The 17,934-nt window shown below is 41.7% G+C and overlaps 1 protein-coding gene across 2 annotated transcripts in view; it reads left to right on the forward strand.

Moving 5' to 3' along the window:
- LOC114657760 (neuropilin and tolloid-like protein 2) overlaps positions 1-17,934 on the forward strand; it is a 133,186-nt gene that overhangs the window by 56,284 nt on the left and 58,968 nt on the right. The gene's annotated exons all lie outside the window — the stretch shown is intronic.

Here is a 17,934-nt window from a genome sequence, read left to right on the forward strand (position 1 = left end):
GCTGCTGCCCTGTTGGGTTCTGTAGATGCCACCAAGGGGAGCTGTTAAGGTGGCAGAGCCCTGCTACACTGGGCTTTCTCCACACCTGGGAATGATTCCAGATGCAACTAATGAGCCACCTCCAGCACACCCAGGAGCAGCATAAAAGGAGTCACCTCACTTCACTCGAGAAACCAGAATCGGGTTGAAGAATGATGAAGGTTGCCACAAGAGGAGTGACGAGTGAAGGAGAGAGAAAGAGAGAGAGCCAAGGAAGAACAGAAAAGAAAAGAAAGTCCTGTGTGCTCTATATTATACTGTGCTGCTTGTGGGAATGTGTGGGGAAGCATTCCCACTGTAAATAAAACATGTGCTATACAACACTTCTGCCTGTGACTGGTGTGTTCAGGTGTTTGGTACAGCTAGAGCACCCTGGTGGGTATGATATTTTCATAAGGAAAACGAGATCTAGAACTAAAAATATTGTTTTTTGTTTTACAAGAACAAGAACTGAAATTAAGGCAAACAGAGAAACTAAAACTAAATAAAAATAAAAATTAGTGATATGTGAACGAACTAAAACGAGAACGAAAATTGATTAAAAACAAAAAAAAAACAGCAATAGCATTTTCATTCAATCCGGTTCAGTCGCCCTGAGCATTCAGTTATGTTGCGCTGTTCACTATTCGCTGATCTTGTACCTTGGGCTTATTATAGTCACATGGCACAACTTCCATAAAGGACTGTTGTTTGTTTGTTGAGCACATTTGGTTTGTCGTGTTGAAGCAATAAAGCATATGGAGTTGCCGATGGCGAGTTTTGCACAGATGTTTGTGGGTAGAAAGCAATAAAGTAACTTGTGGAAATACTTTAATTACAGAACAAATGATAATAAAAGCAAATGTAGCATGCGAGAAGAAGAAAAGAGTCTCGGAGTTTCAGTGCAGGACCAACTGGATCAGTACTCAGTGGAAGTCCAGCACTTCTTTGGCACCATGACTGCACTTCAGTACAGGGACATGCGATCGGGGGAGGCATGAAAAGTAAAAAAAAAACTGTGACAGGCGACCGGGTCCCATGCCCGGCCGGGACTCCCCTTCTTCATATGTTCCGGGGGAGCAGCTATGGACATCTCACTACCTCCACCGGGACGCTTGGTGGCAGCCTCCCAGGCTTACAATGGTGCCTCAGTTTCCCGCAGGGTTTCATGGGAGATGGAGTTCTCCACAACCCTGTGGGGAGCTGGAGTGGCCGCCAGGGGGTGCAGCATGGAGCCAGGAACCCACCTGGACATCTCTGCAGCCCCACCCGGAAGTGCAATTAGTCACAGGTGATCAAGCACCTGGAGCACTTCTGGGTGGGCTATAAAAAGGGCCAGCATCCACCACTCATTAGCCAGAATCGGGAGGAAGAGGACGAGGTTGCCTGGGAGGAGTGGTGGTGCCAAGGTGGAGAGAAAAAGTGTTGTTTGTGCTGTATTAAGTGCTTGTGGGACTGTGTTGGGCCTGTGGGGCAAGGGGAAGGCGTGCCCCACGGCTGAAGAGAAATAAAAAGACTTTATTTTACACGTGCCTCTGCCTAAGTCTGTGCCTGGTCGGGTGCTATATAGCGCCATATTACAAAACTAATAATGATTACATAAAATAAATTTGTCCACTGGTCTGTGCTATAAATTTGTTTTCTGTATGATTCCAATAATTTTTCTTTTTTTACCGCCAAAATTGCTGAATTTGTGCATTTCCTGGTCAAATACAAGGGAGAAGCGTGAGGTGCGGTTGTAACGAGCGAAGCCTCAGCCCGGATGCATGCATTTGTAGCATGCCTGTTGCTGCCTCAATGTGTCGCCAATATACAGTGGAACCTCGGTTCACGAACGTCTCGGTACACGTACAAATCGGTTTACGACCAAAAAGTTCGCCAAACTTTTGCCTCGGTTCATGACCACACACTCGGTATACTAACAAGCCAGTTTCCCTTTCGGTTTGTACATGTTCAGTCTCTCCCTGTGCATTTCCTGTGCAGCGAGCAAGAGTGAGAGCGAGAGAGCGTGCGACACACACACACACACAGGCAGCGCGAGAGAGAGACAGACGCACACACACAGGCAGCACGAGAGAGAGAGCCACGCACACACAGGCAGCACCAAATAGAGAAAGACGCACACACACAGGGCAGCGCCAGAGAGAGAGCCGCGCACACACACACAGGCAGCGCCAGAGAGAGACAGAAGCACACACACAGGCAGCGCCAGAGAGAGAGCCGCGCACACACACACAGGCAGTGCCAGAGAGAGAGAGGGCTGTACTCATAAGGTAGAGAAGGTAGTTAAAGAATGCACTGGACTTGATTTTGTTTTCATTTCTGTTTACAGCGATCGGTTCATAGCGTGCATTGTTGCAATGTTACTTTTCTTGGTGGTTTATTAAATTACGGATTTTTTCAAATGTTCATTTTTTTCCCTGTGCTTAACATTCGTATTCCTGCAATCATGTCCTATTTTCAGTTATTGTCTGAGCTTTGTTGTTAATATATTACAAACCTCTAGTAAGAGAAAACTAATTTCTCTATCAATTTCTTTTCGCTGGGGTTTTTACTTTTGGTTTTAACTTTAGGGATTATGCCATGGGAATGCCTCAGTTGCAGCTCTGTGTCATTTGTGCTAGAGGCCTCTGTCTGTTATTTTTCCAGAGTAACCAGTAAATATACAAAGGAATACCCCTGCAGCTGATGCATTCCCTCACTACTAGTGTTGTTTTCCCTATATTCTGAAGGAATACTGTGGAATATAACTCTGTGCCAGCCTGTTGGTTTCCTTGTCCGGCAACAACTTGCCAACAGTGTATCTCCTTACAGCTGCCATATGTGTTCAATTTTGTGTACTTGAATTACAGTTTTATGAGGGATATACACTAAGGTTCTGGAAGGATTTAACCAGGGAAAATAAAATTTTATATTTCACTCTTTAGCCATCCAAACAAAGTGCTTGCTTTGAACAACAAGCAATAAGTGTGAATGTTTTCTGAAAACAGAAGCACAGAGTGGTGTATAATTCAGGCTATATTCGACTGTAATTCAAAAATTAATATTCAGTATAATCTATTTCTTGGCTTACTAGTATGAAACACATAGAAACAAAGTGAATAAAAATTCTTTTTAGAAGTATTTCAGCCTAAAGTCAGTTGTACTGATTAGAGTACCAGTGTGCTGATAAAAAACACCTAATAGATTAATTTTAAATAATCTTTATTTCATGTTCACAACCTGCCCATTCCAATGACCACCACTATCTTAGATCCTTTTCAGAAGTAACTTAAATCCAACTCAAGGCACACTAAGTCACAAAACAACATATAATCAGTGAAAGGAAACAAAAGTACTTTCCAGGACTTAAATCTAGATATTAGAAATTCTGAGACGGCAATACTATCATTTGCTGAGTGCCTAGAGAGAAGTTATGGTATTGTTTGAGGAAGTTGGGAGTGGCAGAGAAGTATGTAAGAGTAGTACTGGATATGCATGAGGGAAGTGTGACAGTGGTGAGCTCTGGGAGCGACGGATGCATTCAAGATAGAGGTTGGATTACATCAGGGATCAGCTCTGAGCCCTTTCTTATTTGTAATGGTGGTGGACAGGTTGATGGACAAGATTAGACAGGAGTCACTGTGTAGTGAGACCAAGCAGCTATGTTATGTTGGAGACAGTGGCACTGACCATAAAACAGGAGACAGAGCTGGAGGTGGAGTTAAAGATGTTTAGATTTGCATTAGGTGTGACAATGATGGACAGAATTAGAAATGAGTTAATTAGAGCATCAGCTCAGGTTGGAAGGCTGGGAGACAAAGCCAGAAACGTCAGATTGCATTGGTTTAGACATGTGCAGAGATGAGATGCCGAGTATATTGGGAGAAGGATGTTTAGGATGGAGCTGCCAGGTAAGAAGAAAAGAGGAAGGCCTAAGAGGAGGTCTATGGATGTGGTGAGAGATGACATGTAGCTGTTGGGTGTAACGGAGCAAAATGCAGAGGACAGATATGTAATAAAGGTGATTCCCTATGGCAACCGCTAACAGATGCTGCCGAAAGAAAAAGAAGTAGAAGAAGATTTCAATATTAAACATCCAATATAAAGTATAAATTGTATAAGGGAAAATGTAATTCTGCCAGATGACTGACATACCTTATGTATATATATATATTATATATATATATATATATATATATATAGTGAATGCTAGGTGGCACTGTTGCCCCTTTAAACCCAACAGACAGACGCTCAGGACACAGGGTAAAAGCACTAAAAAGTATTTTTATTCTTTGTCTTCTTTTTCAGTGCTTCCAAACACCACATCCACTAATAAACAGGAAATTAATCAAATAACACAATCACAAATCTCTTTATTTCTCCTCCACACTTCCCAGCAAGCTTCATCCACCTCCATTCGACTCTGGCTCGCTTGCTGGGTTTTCAGCAGTCCTTTATATAGTCCTTGACCCGAAAGTGTTTCTGGTCTTCCTCCCTAGTGACTTGCCAAACTTCTGGGTCAGATGGAGAATTCAAGTTCTTTAGTCAGCCCGGAAGTACTTTGGGGCTTCTGTCCTCGTGACTTCCTAGTACTTCCAGGCTGAGAAGTATGACTCCCCAGGTCCTTCCACATCACCCCCTGGCAGCACCCATGGCACCCAACAGGGCTGAGATACCGAACTTCAAGTCCTAGGATGCCCTGTGGGAATCTGGGGCACCGCTACTCTCCAGGGGAGCTGCCATCTAGCTTCTTGGGGGAGGCACTGTCCCAGAGTAGCTGCCTTCCCCCATCCTTTGACTCTTTGGGCCGGTCATCCATCACTATATATATATATATATATATATATATATACAGTATATCTTTTTTTTTTTCATATAATGTTTTTATGCTTCACTACTATTATAAATTTTAAACTGCATGGTATTACAAACCAAGAGTAATACACCAAGTTGACAACTTTACTTTATTGTGCATTGTTGGGTAAATTAAGAACTCATAAATAGTAAAATGTTTGTAAAGAACATTATGTTATTATTTGGTGTTCTTCAGTAATAGTATTTATAATGTGTATTTATGATTTAGTCAAACATTTTTCCACATCCTTGTAGCCATCAATAATGGAAAAACTGAAAATCACACTGTATTTCATATACTAAAAATGTTTATTTTTTGACCCATTAAATAAGCATAAATAAAAGACATTCTTTTGTGTCATTTTTTAAAATTTGTGCTATGTTATACAATTTACTCAGGGCTGTCTTAACAGCATCATAGGCCCCCGGGCAAAGTAGTACGCTGGGGCCCCTGTTTTGTTAGCAAAACAGAAACATACATAGGTTTCAGAAACATCACAGGCCTCTATGCTCCTGGGGCCCCCAGCCAATGCCCATTGTGCACATATGTTAAGACGGCCCTGCGTACTGAACATCAAATATCAATACATGTAAAAAGAATGAAAAATACCCAAATACACAGAATTTCCAATTAATCTGATCCTTGACCATCAATTTTAGCTGATATTTCAGTATTATGAATGTAAACAGCAACGATAAAATCATAAGAGGGTCTAAAAGAAAAGAAAAAAATATTTAACTGTTTAAATACTTTTTAATCAAAATTCATAAAATGATAAAAATGTTGCATATACAGCCAATTATCATTTGACAAAGGTCCCTTTTTTGTTTAAACTGTAACTATGGTCCAGTTTCTGTGCCTTAGCTGTATGCAGTCATATAAAAAACATGCTGACACACATTCTGATCTTGGTAAAATTAAAATGATAAATAAAATAATCTAAATAACAGCAAAAATGACAATATCAATCACTGTCAATGTCAATTTAATATTTTGTGTGCTTTAGACTGTGACCTTTATGGATACCATTAAGGTCCTTTTTTCATAAATTTACAAAGTGACTTTGTAAAGATGAAAAAGATGTAATATGTCCAAGCATCCAACTGGCAACAGTTTTGCCTGTCATATCAATAGAATGACCTATGTACATCTGGGTATGCACAGAGCTTTTTCAGCTTTTTGTGACAAAAATTAAAGCACTGTCAGAAACTTCCTATGCCTTCTTTTTTAATATAAGCAATTTTTATGTAAAATTGCAGAATTTTGAAATAATCATACTTTTAGCACCATTTTCTGACATTTTAGGTATAATAAATGAAAAATTACTGAAAAGGTAAATATAAAACAAAATGAAATTTTCTGTAATTTCTCATTTATTTTGTAAACTTGAATACTTGCCAAATATAGTCTAGTCCTGCAGTAACATATACTTTAATTCAGATAAAAGGACTGAGGTAAAAATTGTTTGAAAACAGAACAGTCATACCTATAAACACTGAAATATACCTACATGCAGATTTTTGTAAGTAAAAAAAATACAGTTTGAGGTATTAAAGCACTTGTAGCTATGTCACATAAATACACTGAACACTGAGTAAGGGCTTTTCCTTAGATGATCAATTTAAATCTATTTAAATTCCAACTAAGTGAATCATATCCCTGTGTTATTTGGAAGGATAAGGCTACTATTGAAAGTTAGGAATTGGTGAAAATCAGTTTAATCTGTAACATGGAAAATAAAGGGAGAAATAATTTTTCAAAGATCAAGAATGAGGTATAGAGAAGATATAGGTATGTATTTAATTATCAACTTTGCTTCCAGTTTTGGCAAAATCAAGTATTATTTAGATTTCATGGTAAGGTTACCTCCTTGGCCTGATTATATTTTAGATAACATAAGTTGAGATAAGTACATGCTGTGTAAAATCTTTGCTTTGCACAGTTGGAGTAATGTCAATGCCTGATTTCTATTCTTTATCTAAAATCCGACTTAAAAAATCCTTTCTCATTGCAGCCTCAAGTCATCTAAGGGGAAACTTTTTTTTGAAAAAGAGTGTTTGATCCAAGTAATACTGCTCATATCTTCATTATTGTAAGACAGTATAGTTTCAATCACTTTTTTTTTAAATAATATAAGGAACGATTGGCAAGTAACATGCATATAATACAAAAAATAGGTTACTAGAACTAAATTTAATACATAGATAGATGTTTAAGTATGCACACATTTTATCAATGGAGAAATCTTTATGGGTCCCTAAGCCAAGAATTTTCCATATATTGAAAAATGTGTAAATTATAAACAAATACAAAAAACTTATTTCATGAATGGGCACAGTTGATGGTAACATAAAGTGTCTACATATATTCAGAGAGAAGGCTGAAATACCAGATTCTTAAAACATTGACAGTACTTAGTGGTAGTATGTGTACTGAGTAAATACAAAGTGTGCTTGTAACAGAATTTACTTTCCAAAACTAGCAAACCTGGTACAATTTAGTTTCTTTCGCCTTTCTTCCAAATTCTTACAATATGTATATTCATGACCCAGTAGTCAAAATGGAAGTTTGGTAGTGCCTTGTAAATTAGATTGATCTTTGTAATATAAATACTTTAATCCATGGTCACATTGCGTTCCCAATAAATAGTTTTACAATAGTAATACTTCATTAAGAAAAACAAAGTATTAATATATATCAAAGGAAAACAAACAAACTGCGACTTTTGCAGCATTAGGGAAAGTGTTACACCATCAGAACTTTGAGTTCAGTTGTAGATTGTGGCTGGATGCATGGTGTGAGGAAGAGGTTTTAGTTTTTTCAGCCAATGGAAAGCCTTTTATCAAAACATTACTATTACCGATTAGTAAGATTGCATCCTCAAGATGCCTCCCAGATGCTTGGAGTGAAGATGTTTAGAGAGAGTATACAAATATTCATGTGATAGAAAAACAAAATGAATACATACAAAACTGATCAACTGAATGTAGCTAAAAAGTCAAAAATGTAAAATTCCTTTTATAAAATGTTTTCTTTTCAACCCAAATAGCATTAGAAACAAAGTAGGAAAGGCAAAGGCAACTGTATTGCCATATTTCTATGACATTGTTGGAACTACCAAATCAAGGGTAAACGAAAGTTCTGAACACAATATAATATCAATCTCTACACATCCTACAGGAGAAAGAAACAGATTGGAGGAAGAGATGTGTAATTATAAATCAGAAGTAACATTTAGGATCATAGGATTAAATAATAATTATAAACATCAAGTTATTAGAGTTTGCTACAAATCATTAAAGAAGGGATAAGATGTGGTAATCATGAGGTATTTAACTGAAAAAAAAGAAAAACATCAAACTTGTTTTATTACTACACCAGTAAAAAAAGAACTAAATTATAAAAGAAAATTCTTAGAGATGCACAAGGAAAATCAACAGCAGAAAACAGAAAATGAACTATAAAAGGTTTTTTATATTAATGAGGGCGGCACGGTGGTGCAGTGGTAGCGCTGCTGCCTCGCAGTTAGGAGACCCGGGTTCGCTTCCCGGATCCTCCCTGCATGGAGTTTGCATGTTCTCCCCATGTTTGCGTGGGTTTCCTCCGGGCGCTCCAGTTTTCTCCCACAGTCCAAAGACATGCAGGTTAGGTGGATTGGCGATTCCAAATTGGCCCTAGTGTGTGCTTGGTGTGTGGGTGTGTTTGTGTGTGTCCTGCGGTGGGTTGGCACCCTGCCCGGGATTGGTTCCTGCCTTGTGCCCTGTGTTGGCTGGGATTGGCTCCAGCAGACCCCCGTGACCCTGTGTAGGGATTCAGCAGGTTGGAAAATGGATGGATGGATATATTAATGATTTTGAGTATGAGTTCCTAGAAAAAATGTTTCTGTTCTCCCGGCTGTCTCCCTAAAAGCAGTTGTTTTGTACCATTGTTTCCAAAATACTGTTTGCTTTGTTTAGTTTTTGATGGTTATTCATATCTTGCTGGGTGGTGAATATCAAGTTCCTGAGAATCTGTTTCACTTCTGACCAGTGGTTATTTAGTTACATTAGGCTGCTGAAACACACTGTACTGTTTGCATTTAGGTGCTCTTCATGCAGTAACAGTCTGTGTTTTTTTTTCCCGTTAGTGATGTCCTACAGTGTCCATCTTGTGTGTTTGCCTGTATAACATCTGCTATTACTAATCAGCATTTGTCTTATCCTATAGCCAAACTATGAATTGTACATAATTATTCTTATGGTCTTTAGTTTTACATTGTGATGAGTGAACAAAGAAAGCCCATATAAAAAGACAGTTTTGTAAGTGAATTTACTGCATCTTTCGTGAATGAATTGTCATTAATTTGGTTAGTAGAAAGCACCTCCTAGCAGTCACATATTTTTATATTTATGTTTACAGTAGTCATAACCCTTTCATCACTTCGTTTAGTTAGAAGCCTCATATCAAAAAACATAGAAGCCAGTAGCAATACACTAAAATCAGGATTTCTCCATAGATATTTTTACAAAATTAGTGTTAATACCATATTTATTATTACAGCTTGATTGACCTACCTTATTAATGTTTACGTATTCATTATACGTCACATCAATATATAGAATTATCTAAATCATTATCCAGTCTCCAGGTTGGGATCTTACGTCATTTATTAAATTAAAAGATGCTCCTTTTCAATTTTGTTAACCTTTGTCTAGAAAAAAGGCATATATGATACTGTGTGTATGAACAAAATATATTAAAATTTTAATTTTATAGTGAGTTTCAATCACATAATGTTTAAAACTTCATCCAAACCTCAAAATTAAAGTCAAATAACTTCGTATTAAGATTTTAAATAGAACAAAAGGGAAGCTAAATTAATTGAGACAGGTATCTAGCAAGGCTGCATATACATAAAAACATCAATAATTGTTGTATAAATGAGCCAATATTGCAGTTTTAATTATTGTTTGACTGTAAAAAATCCTACACACCTTGAATTGCCATATTGATTAGATGGTAACATCTTGTTCTTTTGACTGTATCTAATTATATGCATTTTGCTAGATAACCTAAAATTTAGTAGTCAAAGTGACAGACTCCCAGTGCTATAATCAAAGTAACTAACAATCCTTTTTCTTTTCACCACAGTCTGTTATTCATGTGCAATAACAGATAATGAATTATATCATACATTTTGTAAAAATATTGAAAATACTATGTTATTTTCCTCAAAACTAGAAAAAAGTATTTCAGCATACAGTATTTATTGGAAAATCTGCAGAACCTGACATTTAGCATGTTCCACAATACAATGGTTCTCTCAGCAATATGTTGTTTTAATTATAATTGAGCTTTTATGAACTGAATGGTTTCATGAAATAAAACAGTAACATGCTTAAATAAAATCTTTGAATTACTATAAAGCACTATTTATAATGAAGCAACATTCAAAATAGCATTGTAATCTGCTTGCAGGTAGAACCAAGGGTGGAGTCAGTCCACACAGTGTGGCTGTTTCCTTAGGAGGCACTAGCACTCCAGAAATGTGTTCTTTTGAAATTGCGGCATTTTAAGTAACCAGAAACTATATTGATATAATGTAAAAGGCTCCTGCGGTGGGTTGGCACCCTGCCCGGGATTGGTTCCTGCCTTGTGCCCTGTGTTGGCTGGGATTGGCTCCAGCAGACCCCCGTGACCCTGTGTTCGGATTCAGCGGGTTGGAAAATGGATGGATGTATGTAAAAGGCGATATCCCTCCCATAGTTATACGGCAGTAAAAATCACATAAGAGTAAATAACAGCTTTCTTTAATGACGATTTACGCGGCATAACAGATGAAAGGAAGCCATGACAACATTTTGTGTATAGTTTGTCATTTTCGTCGCTGCATTTACACTGTTCATCTGTAAGTAACTGACTTCCAGACCCACTGGATGCGTGACTGACTCGTCAAACGACAAGGTAAGTGCATGCCTGCCTGCATCAAATCTTAATAACGCGCAGTTCTTTGTAGTTTTTACAAAAAATTGTTTCTAATGGCTAAACGATGCAGCTTATTTTAATAAGTGTTCCCTAACATGGCATTTTTAGTTCTCAGGCAGATTTTGGACTTTGTACGGCAGCTGATTAACCTGTGTTGTCCACTTTAGTGCAGTTTCACTTTATCCTGGACAACCAGTCTCGTGCTATAAGTTTAAAACGGTTGTTTTCAATTTATCGCATCCGACTTAGTTTCGTTGTTTATCCCCACATATATAATTATGCTTTGGACTTAAAAGTCCAACTCGCATAATGTAGTTAGCAGACGCTACCACGAGTTGCCGACAGCTGTCGGATTTTTTTCTAGCACCTTGCACTGTGGCCCGTTACAAGACCACGTCTTGTACTTTCACTGGATTAATTAATATCCCTATTCTAGTTAGGACCAGGCATTTTAAGGCAGTTTTACTCGGTCACGAGAGTCCACGTCTTGAGCGCGCAACCATCTCGATACTCAATATTTTGACCGAGACCTTTCATTTCGTCATTATCAGAAGCATATTTTATATATATTGTGACAGACGACCGACTATGGACTCCGGTCATCACCCCCAGGCCGCTAGGAGGAGCCCTCCGGACAGCATATTTGTGCCCCGAGTTCCAGCAGGGCCTTATGGACTTTGTAGTGTTTTGACACAGCCCTGCTGGATACCTTGGGGGCCGCCAGGAGTCGCTGTAGGGGGGCTAGTGGGCTCTGGCATGCCCTATAACCCGGGAGTGCATCCCAGTCACGTGACTGGAAGAAGCGATGTGCTCCCGGGATGAAGGAAAGGACTTTGCCCTGACCCGGAAGGAAAACGGACTTGTGGGTTTGGCTTGGAGCCACTTCCGGGTCAGGGGCTATAAAAGAACTCTGGGAAGCCCAGAACACTGAGCTGAGCTGGGAGGTAGGGTGGCGACGTGTCTGGGAGAGGAGGAGTATTGTTTATTGAGAATAGTTTATTGTATATGAGTGTGGAGTGGAGGGTGCTTTGTGCACAGTATAATATTATAATAAAGAATTATTATACTTTCACCTGGTCCGAAGAGTGGTACCTGAGGGTTCGAGAGGTGGACAACACGCATATCTGTGACACTGGCGTAGTCGGCAGGATTCTCTGGCCGTCTGTTGGCAGAGGATCTGCATCAATAATTAAATTCGTTGTGGCAGAGAACCCTACGAAGGTCCCTCTAGTAGCCGCGGAGGTGGAAACTCCACCCGCGATCAAGAGCGCTGCAGCTGAGAGCCGTCCTCTACAGCAGGCGAGTATGGGGAAGAAGACTGGGAAGAAGGCTGGAGTTAGCCAGAAGACTTCGGTCCCAGACGGGCTGGAGACGCTATGGTCTTACCTGACCGGCAGTGAGGAGGACCGGGCGCAGCTCAAAGCAGAGCAAACCCGAGCGGGGCAGCAGCCGGAACGTTGCCGCATGGCAACTCCCGAGGACTATTACAGGGAGTTGGAGAAAGACCGCCTACGTTCCGAGGTAAGTGCTGGGAATGCACACGCACCGCCGGGAGCTTCTTTTTCTCTGTTTGCAGAGGCTTGTCTGCACGAAGAGGACAAAGAGCACGCCCGCCTCACCCCTAGGCAAGATGGCCGCGAAAACAAGACGGCGACCAGTTCTAGGAGTCGGCAGAGGAGCAGCCCATACGCTGACACAGTTCACGTGACCTCGCGCGACGGCGACCAGGAGGAAGTTCAGTTACAAGTCGTCGGTGAGGTCAGTGCTTCCCCGACAAGTCTGGGCTCCCTGAAGGGGAAGGGGGCGGCGAGCAAAGCAGCGCCATTATTAAATAAAAAGAAAGAGAAACGGAATGTGACTGAAGGATCTGCCGCTAAAGTGAAAGAGGCAGATCCCAGTCGGCTTGTTGTAGCCACTCGTCCCTCAGAAGACTCCATTTCCCAGGAGCCCTTGCGCTCATCAGCAGAGCACGTGCCAGGAGTGGACGTGCTCATTGGTTCCCGGTCGGCAGGTGACCAAAATAAGGAAATAGCCTTACTGCCGGCCGAGACAAATAACTTAATAAACTTACAGGAGCTCGAGAAATGTCTCGCGCCCCTTTACGCTTTCTTCCAGGGACTACAGGAGGTGAAGGAGCGTGTGGAGGAGCTGGAAGCTGCAGCCGAAGCGCCGTTGAAGGGACTGATGACGTACCTTCGGCGGTTAGGCCGTGAAGCCCCGGCCTCGATTAATGCGGCGGTGCAGGTGGGTGCTCTCTGTACCGTATATCATAAGGGGACGCAGTGTGAATCGGCACTGCATTTAATAAGTAGCGGTTGCCAAAGCACTGTGAACCCGACAAGGGAATGTGGCACCATGACGGAGTGGTCGGGTAATTGTCCGTTAGAACCGGAGCAGCGGTATCAGACGCTGCTCGGGACTAAGGCGGACGTTAAAAGCCCGATCCGCGTGATAAGGGGGGTTGCCGTTGGTTAATGATGAGGCGGGGGAAGCACCGATCGTCCCGGGACAGCTGAATAGTGCTGTTACCCGGAGCGATACGGTACTAATGACGCCGCCTCCGAGTTTACATAGGACAACGGGCGTGCAAACAGCAAAGAGGCTCTCTCTCTTCCATAGAGAGCCTCACGTTGTGCACAAGCCCCAGAGAAAGCAGGAGATCCCCACACAGAAATGCGGGTCTCCTAACAGGGAAAAGACAAGGGCAAAGAGCAACAAAGCGGCTGTTAACCCCTCCTTGGCGGAGGACAGGGTGGAGCTGACAGAATTCCCGAGGTGCTTTAGGTCTCGGGAAGAGAGGCCACCAGGAGGACGTCGGCGGTGCTACAACTGCCGGCAACCGGGCCATGTGTGGAGGAGTTGTCCCCGGAGGACAGGGGAATGGTGGGATTGCAGATACACCGTTCCCCCAAGGTTCGCTGGGGGATCTAGACAGCAGAACCACGGCCCGGATCTCGCGTTCTCCTGGAGGAAGACGTCCCTCGCGGGAATCAACGCTCCGCCCCACTGGTCGTCGCTAAGGGGGAGGGACTGTGACAGACGACCGGCTATGGACTCCGGTCATCACCCCCAGGCCGCTAGGAGGAGCCCTCCGGACAGCATATTTGTGCCCCCGAGTTCCAGCAGGGCCTTATGGACTTTGTAGTGTTTTGACACAGCCCTGCTGGATACCTTGGGGGCCGCCAGGAGTCGCTGTAGGGGGGCTAGTGGGCTCTGGCATGCCCTATAACCCGGGAGTGCATCCCAGTCACGTGACTGGAAGAAGCGATGTGCTCCCGGGATGAAGGAAAGGACTTTGCCCTGACCCGGAAGGAAAACGGACTTGTGGGTTTGGCTTGGAGCCACTTCCGGGTCAGGGGCTATAAAAGAACTCTGGGAAGCCCAGAACACTGAGCTGAGCTGGGAGGTAGGGTGGCGACGTGTCTGGGAGAGGAGGAGTATTGTTTATTGAGAATAGTTTATTGTATATGAGTGTGGAGTGGAGGGTGCTTTGTGCACAGTATAATATTATAATAAAGAATTATTATACTTTCACCTGGTCCGAAGAGTGGTACCTGAGGGTTCGAGAGGTGGACAACACGCATATCTGCTACAATATATTACATTATAAATAATATACGGTTATTACTTTAGCCACAATCCTGCCGACTACGCCATTTTGTTTCCTTATGAGGCATTAGCTCTCCGGAAATGTGTTCTTTTGAAATTGCGGCGTTTTAAGTAACCGAAAAATATAGAGATGTGATATTAAAAGGCGATATCCTTCCCATAATGGTACGGCGGTGAATTAATCACATGAGAGAATAAGATATACCTTAGCTTTCTTTACTGACGACTTTACGCAGCATTACAGAACGGGAAGCTTATGACAAACTTTATCAAAGTGGGATCTTGATCTGTGCAGTCTGCCATCTTTCGTTCTCTGTGCTGAAAGGATTTTCTGGACGGATGCCATAATCTTCCGTCCATCAGCTTCAAAGTGTCTTGGCAGCAGTCCAAGCCTTATATACTGGTTGCTCCACATGCAGGCTCTCTCTCTGGTCTCCAAACAAGGACAGGAAAGGACTCAACCTCACCTCCAAAAATACAGGAATAGCACAATGCCTACTTGCAGTTGTCTCATTCTCCAAACAAGGAAAGAAGATTTTGTACTGACAGAGGACAGATGTATACTATTCTGTCTTTAGGCTTACTATACATTCCTCCAGCTGTCTTTGGCTGTCTAGTCCTATGCTTGGCTTGGCAATTCTAAATGCTGAGCCCCTTTGTACTAAATCTGGCTCAGCTATGCATGTACAAAGAAAAGCAAAACAGAGTTTAAAATGTCTTCACAGAGACAGTGACATTAAACTTAATATTATAACAAACCTATTATAACAGTGGCAAAGACAAGTTTCATGTTTAAAAAATGCTTATCTGTACTGCTCTGCTAGAGAGAGAGAGAGAGAGAGAGCGGGAGAGAGAGAGACCTCAGAGGTGAGCTTCAGCAGTCTGCTTCATTGTGAATTGAAATGCGAGACAACACTTCCATTTCTTCTTAAAAATGTTGTTTCTATAAATTATCAGCAGGTTCTAGCTGCAGCCTCTCTTTCCAGAGATACTTATTGTCAGTACTGATATTGGTGTTACTGCTTGGATTGGACTTGATGTCAAAGTCGGCATATTCATAGCAATATCAGTCACCAATTATTATTATAATCCATAACCTAGGCTAACCTTTGGCTAAAATGTACATCACTTTACTGGCAATCTGTTAATTATTGCCCTTACTACTTATTGATTTCTTCTGTACTTGAAATATTCAAGTCCATCTTATATTTTTTGTATACACATTTGCCAGTCTTTTAAGAAAGTGTATTTATTTCCATCTGCGGTGGGTTGGCACCCTGCCCAGGATTGTTTCCTGCCTTGTGCCCTGTGTTGGCTGGGATTGGCTCCGGCAGACCCCCGTGACCCTGTGTTCGGATTCAGCGGGTTGGAAAATGGATGGATGGATGGATGGATGGATGGATGGATTTATTTCCATTAATTTATTTTAAATTCAAAGCAATAAAATCAATTTATCCCCCTACTGATTCTGGACTCAGTCTACTTAAATAATTATGATTTACTATATTATTTATCACTTAAGAACTCTGATGCTACAAGAATTATGAAATGCTACAGTGCTCAAAATAACTAAGGGAACACTTAATCAAAGTCTAACACCAAATTAATTAAGCTTCAGTGATATCAGTCTGTCCAGTTAGGAAGCATAAGTGATTGTGAATCAAATTCACCTGCTTTGGTGCAAATGAATGTGACAACAGGTACACTGGAGAAGCAACAGCAAGACAACCCCCAAAAAAGGAAATAGATTTACAGGTGGTGGCCACAGACAATTGCTCTGTCTTTACCCTTCCTGACTGATTCTTCATTAGTTTTGTGTTTTACTAGTGTCCTTTGCCATTACTAGTAGCATGAGGTGGTACCTTCAGCCAATTCAGGTTACACAGGTAGTCCAGCTCCTCCAGGATGTCACAGCCATTTGTGCCATCGCAAGAAGGTTTGCCATGTCTCCTAGCATAGTCTCAAGAGCATTGAGGAGATGCTAACTGAACAGATTGCAGTCCCTGAAGCTTAATTGACTTGGTGTTAGACTGTGATAATTAGGTTTTCTGTTTATTTTTGAGCAGTATGTATAGTATGCCAGACATACAGACACTGTGTGATGATGTGGGTTCGCTCCATGCTCCCATTTGACTTCTGGGAGCTCTTGAACCCAACACCGTCGGTAATGTCACCGATGAGCTAGGCAGTGAAGACATCAAAAATGAAGCAAGGGGATGATGCAAAAAGTGCAAAGTGCTTTTATTAAAAACAAAACCAAAAACAGTGTTCAAATAAATAAGTGCAGTGCATCACAAATCTTTAAATAATCCGTTAAAACAGAGGTGAATCCGTGGAGGTTAAAATCCAATAAATACATCCTTTTAAACACAACGAGGTTAAAATAACGGCTGGAAGCAGTCTTTTTTTAAAATATCTGGTGCATACTTCTTTAACCCGGCTACTCCCCTGCTTCCCCCTTCCGGGCCCCTCAACAGGGGAGTCGCCCTACCAGCAAAATTCAGCTCCTTCAATACTGGTCCGGTAGCCCTCCGATCCCTGGCTACGTCGGGTTCCAGCCGGACCAAGACTTGGGTTCCTTCCCCAGCAGCCAGGGCGCTTACGCTGGGGCTTAACACGCCTAAAGCCTCCACGACTGCCACTGCCTTCTTGACCTTACGCGGCGAGCCGTCCATGATCCTGGTCACTCCTGCTCCTCTGAAAATCTCAGCAGGAGTGACCCAATCCATCCACCCTGAGTGTCAGCCAAACATTCTCTCAGGGCTCTCCTTCCAACTGCCTGCCTTTGCTCAAGCGAGCCTACTGTCGCTCGCTCACACCGGCTCCCCACTTCTCCAGGCTTCCTCTCCCTTAACCTCCGTCCGTCTCTCTTATCTTTTCTCTTTGATTTTCTGTTTCGTTCCCTAGCCGCCTCATGCTTCTATTATTTATCACAGGGACGTGGATCAGGTGTGGCAATTAGCAGCTCCCGGCATCAAATACAAATGCGGACGACTCCTCACCTGAGCACTTAAGTGAGGACCATCCGCATCACGTGTCACCTGTCGCTCCGGCCACACATACCACGCCCCCTCTCTAAACCGCGAGTGTGGCAACTATTTATTTAAAAGTGGCCTTTTTGACTTGAACTGTGGACCCGCTACACCACACACTGTTCTAGATAATCATGTACCTGCCTTCTTTATGCATTTCAATTAGAGCTACAAAAGAACCAACAATACATCTTAGCAGCAAGGAGGTTAAAAGTTCTAGTTAACTGATAGCATTTCTTTGGAACATGGAAGAAAATGGGACCACCCAGAGAAAACGCAGATACTGTAAACAAAAATAATATGCAACTTAACTTGACATCCGGATAATGTAAAGTAGAGATGCTACAAACTACAATAGATTTGTCATACTTTTATTTTCTTTTTAGTCTTGCAGTTTCAATAAATATATTACAATCTTACCATGTCTTGCAGTTTAAAACAAATAAGAAAACATACATACATTTCAATTAACAT

Source organism: Erpetoichthys calabaricus, chromosome 9, assembly GCF_900747795.2.
Source record: "Erpetoichthys calabaricus chromosome 9, fErpCal1.3, whole genome shotgun sequence".
Taxonomy (NCBI): domain Eukaryota; kingdom Metazoa; phylum Chordata; class Cladistia; order Polypteriformes; family Polypteridae; genus Erpetoichthys; species Erpetoichthys calabaricus.